Below are 7,118 nucleotides of genomic sequence, written 5' to 3' on the forward strand. Positions count from 1 at the left end.
GGCTGGGAGTGAGGGAACAATCCCCCTCAGCCCCTCCTACCAGACGCCAGCACCACCTGGGCATGTGGCCGACTGCCGGAGACCACGCTGCTTTCGTGTGCTAATGCGTGCTGCCCACCTCATCCTCAGCGAAGGTACCAGCCAGCCCCAAGACCAACCTGGGGAGTGAGGTCTGGGCTCAGACCAGGCATGTGTCTGGGACCCTCTGCCCCTTTACTCCTTGTATCTCTGTCTGTGGGAGTTTAAGGGGCAGGTGGGAAGATGGGTGTGAATGTGAGTGACCCCTCCTTACTTCACCACCCTTGGCCCCATTGCTCTCTCTGTAACCTGGACACCTGCACATACCTGACCCCAGGAGTGAGAGCTAGGGAGCTCCCCCCACACCCAGCCTCTGTAGCCTGTGTCTTGCTCTCAGGTGCGATGCCTCCATGTCAAATGGATGCAGGAGGCTGTCCTCGCCTGAGAGCCAAGGCCCGTGGAGGAGCCTTCTTGTTAATCTGTGGTCATAGCTCAGTGTGGAGAGGCCATCAGGGCTCAGCTGGAGGCCAAGTGGGCCTGTGTGCCCACTGCTTGGCCACAGCCCTGACCCTGCTGCCAAAAGACAGCCTCCACCCATCTCTTCTAATGTTTGCCTGCATCTGTCTGTTGAGCCTTAGGCCTCCTAACCCCTGACCTTCACACTGCGGTTTGGGGAGGGGAGGTTGGCAAAGCACATCTCTAGATGTGAGAAGATACCAGGCAGCTGTCAGGCCAGGCCTCTCCTCTGTCCTGAGCCTGAGGAGGGGGGCCTCCCGTCCCTGCTGCTGGACCACCCCTCACTCACCCCTGGCCTCTTTCATCACACACTGGCCCACAATGGTTAAGGAGTGCCATGGGGGGCCCCAACTCTGGCTTTCAGGGGAGGGGTCCAGCTGGCAAGGTGTGGGGGCTGACCTAGCTCACCCAGCCTAACCTCCACGCCACCATCTGGCTCCAGCCCTCTTTGGAGGACCAGGGTTCCCTCCTGAAAAGACCGTGACTGGGCCCAGAGCTCTCTGCAGGACGCTCTCTCCTTCTGGGGCCACTCCCTGACTCCAAGGACACCTCCCTCCAGGGGCTGTCGGGGTCTTGGCTGACCAGGGCAGTTCACCCCCCACACACATGTTGCCCCCTGTTCTTGGGAAATAGAGCCCTCTGCCCACGGGGCTCAGAGTGACATTCCCACGCTGACGGGACCAGGCATCCTCACCCCTGGACATTATACTCTTCGCAGGAGCATCTGCTCACTTCCTCCCGCCTGTCCAGGTCTGGCACCTGAGCCCGCACGTTCCTCTGTACTCCGCAGACTGGAACCAGAGGGAAGAGGGACAGAATTTTGGCGCTGGGATCACCGCTGCTTGGCCCTCAGGCCCGGAGGCCCCGCGGAGAACACAGGTCGGGTCGTCGGCTGCAGCCCCTCCTCCGGCCGGCGGAGCTCCGCCCCTGGCCGCCCGCCGGCCTCCGCGGCGCCATCGCTGCTCGCGGTCCCCCCCGCGCGGGGCCCTCCGCCGCCCCGGCTGCTGCCGCCGCCGCCGCCGCCGCCGCCGCCAGGGAGGGAGAGGGGGTCATAAATAACCCGCGGGGCGGCGCGGCCGGCGGTGCAGACGGTGACCCGAGACGTCCCCGGGGAGCACGGGGGCGGCCCACAGACCCTGCTGCCCCCAGCCCAGGCTCGGCCAGCCTTGACCGCCCCTCTGGCGCTGCCCGGCCTGCCCAGAGCTGGTGGTCCCTCCCATCCTGGAGTGCCCGCCTACCTCCTCGCCAGACCGCACCCTTGGAGCCCCCTTCTCATACATTCGTTCACCAATCAATCATTTATTGAGCACCAGATGTGGTAAAACCCCAGGAAGAGAAACCCAGAGGTGAGGGTGGGAGAAGAGAGAGATGCAGAGGGGAGCAGTGTGTCCCTGGGGCCACAGCTGCAGGGCCGGGCCTGCCCCTCAGCCTCCGTTTTCCTGTGCCCAGCCCGGGTGCCTGAAAGGCTGGGAGCGTGCAGGCCGAGACCTGCCCAGACACAGGAAGGCATGCAGGGACGGATCACAGGGGCCCCACAGGTGTGGGCACAGTGCACACACACATGCCCACACAGCACCCACGGCAACCAACACATGCATGCCTTCTCAAAGCACACAGACAGCAGCCCACACGTGTGCTCACACCCACACACATGCACAGCAGCTCCCAAAGCTGCTCGCACAGGACAGGTGCAGAGGCACAGATGCTGACATCCTAGCCACAAACATGCACAGACAGTGTGTGTGCTAACTTAACATGGCAGCCAAGATCGAAGACACCACCAAGACCTGTGCACAAAACACACGTAGACACACGGGCCTGCAGCATGAATGCCAGATCGATAGAGTTGTCATGTCCAAGACAGCTTGTCTGGTGCAAGGGTCTTGTGTGTAGCACTGTTCCACCAGGAAGGGTTAGCCTGGGAGGTCAGAGGTTTGTGGCACTTTAGCTGGGGCTCCATCAGACACCCCTGCGAGAGTGGTCAGAGCCTCCAGGAATGTGTCTGTTCTTGGATCCAGGTCAGACACAGGAGGGGCTGCCCTGCTGGGACATGCCTTGCTTTTGGCCAACTGTGAGCTGGCTGCAGGCTATGCCACCTCTCCCTCAGGAAATGAGGTGTTTCTGAAGCTGGTCTGTTCCCTGACCTTAACTTACGCCATTTAAAGAAGCAAAGAGTTAGGGCCTAGTGTCCAGACTTGGGGCACCCACAGGGCACACATTGTCGGTTACATATGCCATGATAGTCACAGGCTATGTTACACATGCTGACATATACACACCTTCCCAGACAGATGCAGTGACCCCAGACACGAGCAGTGACACACATGTGCTCAACACACCACAGGGTGCACTGGGTACACTGACGTCAGCACAGAGGAAGCTGTTGTCTGCTCACATGGGTGGGACTCTTGGCTGCCACTGGCTCTGCATGCCTGGTCCCTCCCTAGGAGTGAAAATACCCCCTTACTGGCATCACTGGGGGCAGAGAGCAGGCTCTACCTCAGGGCAGCCTGCTCGGTGCTGTGGCCCTGCCTGGGCGTGAGCTGTGCTGGGGAGGCTGAAGTAGGCGGTGGAGAGAGCAGACCCTGCAGTGGCCTGAGACTTGGGTCCTCCTGGCCGGCCACTGTGTGACATAGCCCCCTCTGCCCTTATCGTGACCTTGGTTTCCCCATCTGAAAGTGAGAGAGGGCCTCAAAACCTGTGGGGTCCCCTTTGGCTTGGAGCAGAGCAGTCAGGGTGAAATGGGCCATACAGTGAGGGGGCCTGGCATACCCTACATGCTTCCTCTATAAATGGTCTCAGGATGCAGAAGCTGGAGGGCTCCCCACAAAAGTTTGGCCAAGCAAAGGGAAGGAATAGAGTCCTCCAGGGCCCCCAGAGACACCACTGTGCCGTCCTCAGCCACAGGGCACCAGTCAGGGACCCTGGGGGCAGCAGGAAGGGGCTGTGGAAGAGTGAGCTCAGGCGGGCTCTCTGCCAGGCCACTGGTGCAAGTTGGAGAAGAGAGGACATCCAGGCAGGGACCCTCGAGGCCGAGGGGAGCTGGAGCTGAGGTGCTGGTTGGGGGCGGAAGTCACTGCCCCCAGGCCCAGCTCTGAGAGGCTCCCAGGCTGTGCAGGGAGTCCAGGCTGGCCCAGCAGTGACCATTTATATGTTGGACTTCCTGCCGAATGTGAGCTCCCTGCGAGCAGGGCTTTGGTGTGTCCTCCGACACACTCACGTGTCAGTGTTTGAGGACTGCCCGCAGGGACTGCACCAGCGCAGCCCCTCCCGGCCCAGCCTGGCCTCATCTCTTCCCCCAGCACCTGCCCGCTGAGCTTCTGCCCAGGCAGGACTCTGAATACCCTCCTGTCCGAGAAGCTTCTTAAGAAGTTGGCCACAGGCATCCTCTTCACCAGAGCAAGAGAGAAGACTCAGGAGCCTGGGAGACCCTCCCGGCAGGGGTCAGGGTGGGCACCCTTGATTGTTGGCAGGTGTTGCCCACACTGAGGGGGGAGATCAGAGTCCAGGGACAGGGGTGGTGGTCTGTTCCGAGGTCCCTGCCGGTGACCTGGGGGTGGCACAGAGGCCCCATGATGGATCCCACCCAGCAGCAGTGGGCAAGGGCTTGCACCTGCTCCTGCGTGAAGAAGCAGATGCAGACCTTGGAGGGGTCTCCGAGATACTGCACCCCTGGTACAGGCTGTGGCTACCTGAGGCCTCCTGACCTCATGTTCCTCCCACAAAGTGCCTTCTCTGTGCTACATGGAGGGGTCACGAGCATGTGACAAGGTCTCTGGGGCCTTAGAGGGCAGAACTCAGGCACAGGGGAAGCAGAGTGGAACCTCAAAATAAAGAAAAACAGCCAGTTACCTGGAAATGGCCTCCACTCTGTCCTGGGTAATGAGCTCCTTGTTAAGAAGCAGCCCTGGAGAGCCTGACACAGATGGTGGGGATGCAGCGGCGCAGGTGCAGGTCCCAGCACACACGTAGAGCTCCTCACATGGGCACTTGCCCTTGCGCCAGTGTGGCCTGGGTACACGTAGCACGTGACACAGAATAGCAAAGTGCACATGGGCACACAACACAATGGGACCATGCACGTGGGTGTACAACGCAGAACATCACCCCCGCCCCCCCCGCCCCCCTGCACACAGGTGCCCACCTCACGGCCATTAAGGGCGGCCAGGGCTGTTGAAGAACATCACGTAAACCGCAGCTGCACCCCAACAATTTACAGGGCTTCACCGTACAGTTGGCTGTATATTTTAGGAACTCATCCACCTGTGCTCTGCACCTGACTGCAGCAGGAGGAGGGGTGGGTGGTCTGAGTCTCTTGAACACAGTTCCGCCCACAGGGTCACCTGGAGGGCCAACGGTCACTTTGTCAGCACTGATTTGTCCGTCAGGGATTTTCAGAAGAGGAAAGCTGAGGTGGACAGTGAGTTTTACTGTTTATCCTCACAACTCTGGCCCAGCCTGGCCTTCTGAGGTCACGGACTTAGACGGACCCCATCCAAGGCCAAGTCTTGGACTCCCATTGCCAACGATCCTATCCCTCCAGGGCAGGTTGAGTCAGTGACATCCTTGTGGGGCGCCTTGATGTCTTTGTGGGCGCTGTTTGGGTGTGACCTGCTGAGCTCTCCACGAGGCCATCCAGTCCTCTGTGCTGATGTCTGGGGTGTCACAATGGGCAGCCCTGGGATGCGCACGCCCCTGGAGTTATGCACGGCACCCAGAAGTGGGTTGGCTGGAGGGTACAGCTTCGTACTAGCTGAGACCCTGAGTGGAGCCCGTGTGCAGAGGCCAGACCAGACCTACCACAGACATGGGAGGGCAGCAGCTCCATGCCTGTGTCCAAGGCCACAACCTGACACTTTTCCCAGGGCACTTAACAAAGTCCCAGGTTGGCACTGGGGGCTTCCCGCCTGCAGACTGGGGAACTGGGAAGACTGCTCAGAGGCCACTGAGAAGTGGGAGGAGAAGAGGCAGTTGGCAGGGCTGGGGCTGGTTTGAGGTATTTGCACCTCTCTATAGAGAAGTGCAGGCATCTCCAAGTGTGGGGTTCTCCTGTGCTGCCAGGTCAGAGGAGCCCAACTTTTGATGCTCTGTGTACATGCAGATGCCAACAGACTCTCTTGCCAGAACAGACAGGTCATTCGCCTGGACTCGGTGGCACTGTCAAAATCTGAGAGTTTGCCCCATGTCAGCAGTTGAGTAATTTTGTGTCTGAGATCCAGTGGGAATGTGTGGGTTCCTGAGCCCCTGAGTCCTCAGAGATGTGACAGGTGATTGAAAACTGGTAAAGGGGGACTTCCCTGGTGGTCCCGTGGGGAAGACTCTGTGCTCCCAATGCAGGGGGCCTGGGTTCGGTCTCTGGTCAGGGAACTAGATCCCTCGAGCATGCCGCGACTAAGAGTTTGCATGCTGCAACTAAGAAGCCTGCATGCCACAACTAAACATGCCGCAGCGAAGATCCCGTGAGCCGCACCTAGGACCTGGTGCAGCCAAAATAAATAAATAAATATTTTTTTAAAAAGAACAAAAACCCCAAAAAACTGGTAAAGGGCAAACCTAGGACTTGGGCTGGGTCATCCCACCTTCAGCCAGGAACACGGCCCTCAGCAAACTTGTCAGCTTCTGCTCCGGGCTGACGTTCTGCTTCCTGTTTCTGCCGCAGGCTGGCCTTGACACATTGGGGTTTTTCTTATTGCTTTTAGCTGGTGAATGTATATTAGATGAGCTCCGCTTGTGGGCGCATGCCCCGAGACCCTCCTCTCAGATCAGCCTCCCATTCTCTCACTCCTCATTCCTTCCTTCCCGATCCTTCTGCTTCACCCACTCCTTAAACATGGGCTGGCTGGCTGGCTGAGTGATGGCTGGCTGGCTGGATGGATGGGTGATGGCTGGCTGGCTGGATGAGTGGATGATGGAGGGATGGGTGGATGTGTAGATGAGTGGATGGGTGGATGGCTGATGGCGGGATGGGTGGATGGGTGGATGGATGATGGATGGATGGATGGATGATGGAGGGATGATGGCTGGCTGGATGAGTGGATGATGGATGGCTGGATGAGTGGATGGGTGGATGGCTGATGGAGGGATGGGTGGATGGGCGGGTGATTGAGTGGATGATGGGTGGGTGGGTTCCGCCCTAGGTGCTCTTCTCTTTCTTGTGTACTTCTGTGGTTTCCTTTATAGATTATGACCCCAGATCTAGCTTCAGTCCAGATACTAAAGAGTCTACAGCTCACCATATGTGTCCACTTCACAGTCCCTGGAGCCCCTTTCCCACCACTGTGTTGTCATCACCGTCTGGCTTTCAGTCACCCAGAGACCACCCTAGACTCCTCCCCGTTAGCCGAGTGGCAAGCCTCATCTGTGCTCCCGCCTAGATCCCTCTCCCTCCTGGTGACCTACCTGGCCCCTCTCACCCATCATTATTTCCATGACACCCCAGACTCCGCCCCAGCTTGTCCGGCGCCTGATGGGCACGTCTGGCCACACTGCTCTCCGGGCTGCTCGGGGAACAGCCCAGGCTGCCTGCACTCCAGGCCCTGCCTCTGCTCCAGGGCCCAGCTTTTGGTCTCCCTGCCCTCCCTCAA

This window comes from Leucopleurus acutus (assembly GCF_964270905.1).
Source record: "Leucopleurus acutus genome assembly, chromosome: 2".
NCBI lineage: Eukaryota > Metazoa > Chordata > Mammalia > Artiodactyla > Delphinidae > Leucopleurus > Leucopleurus acutus.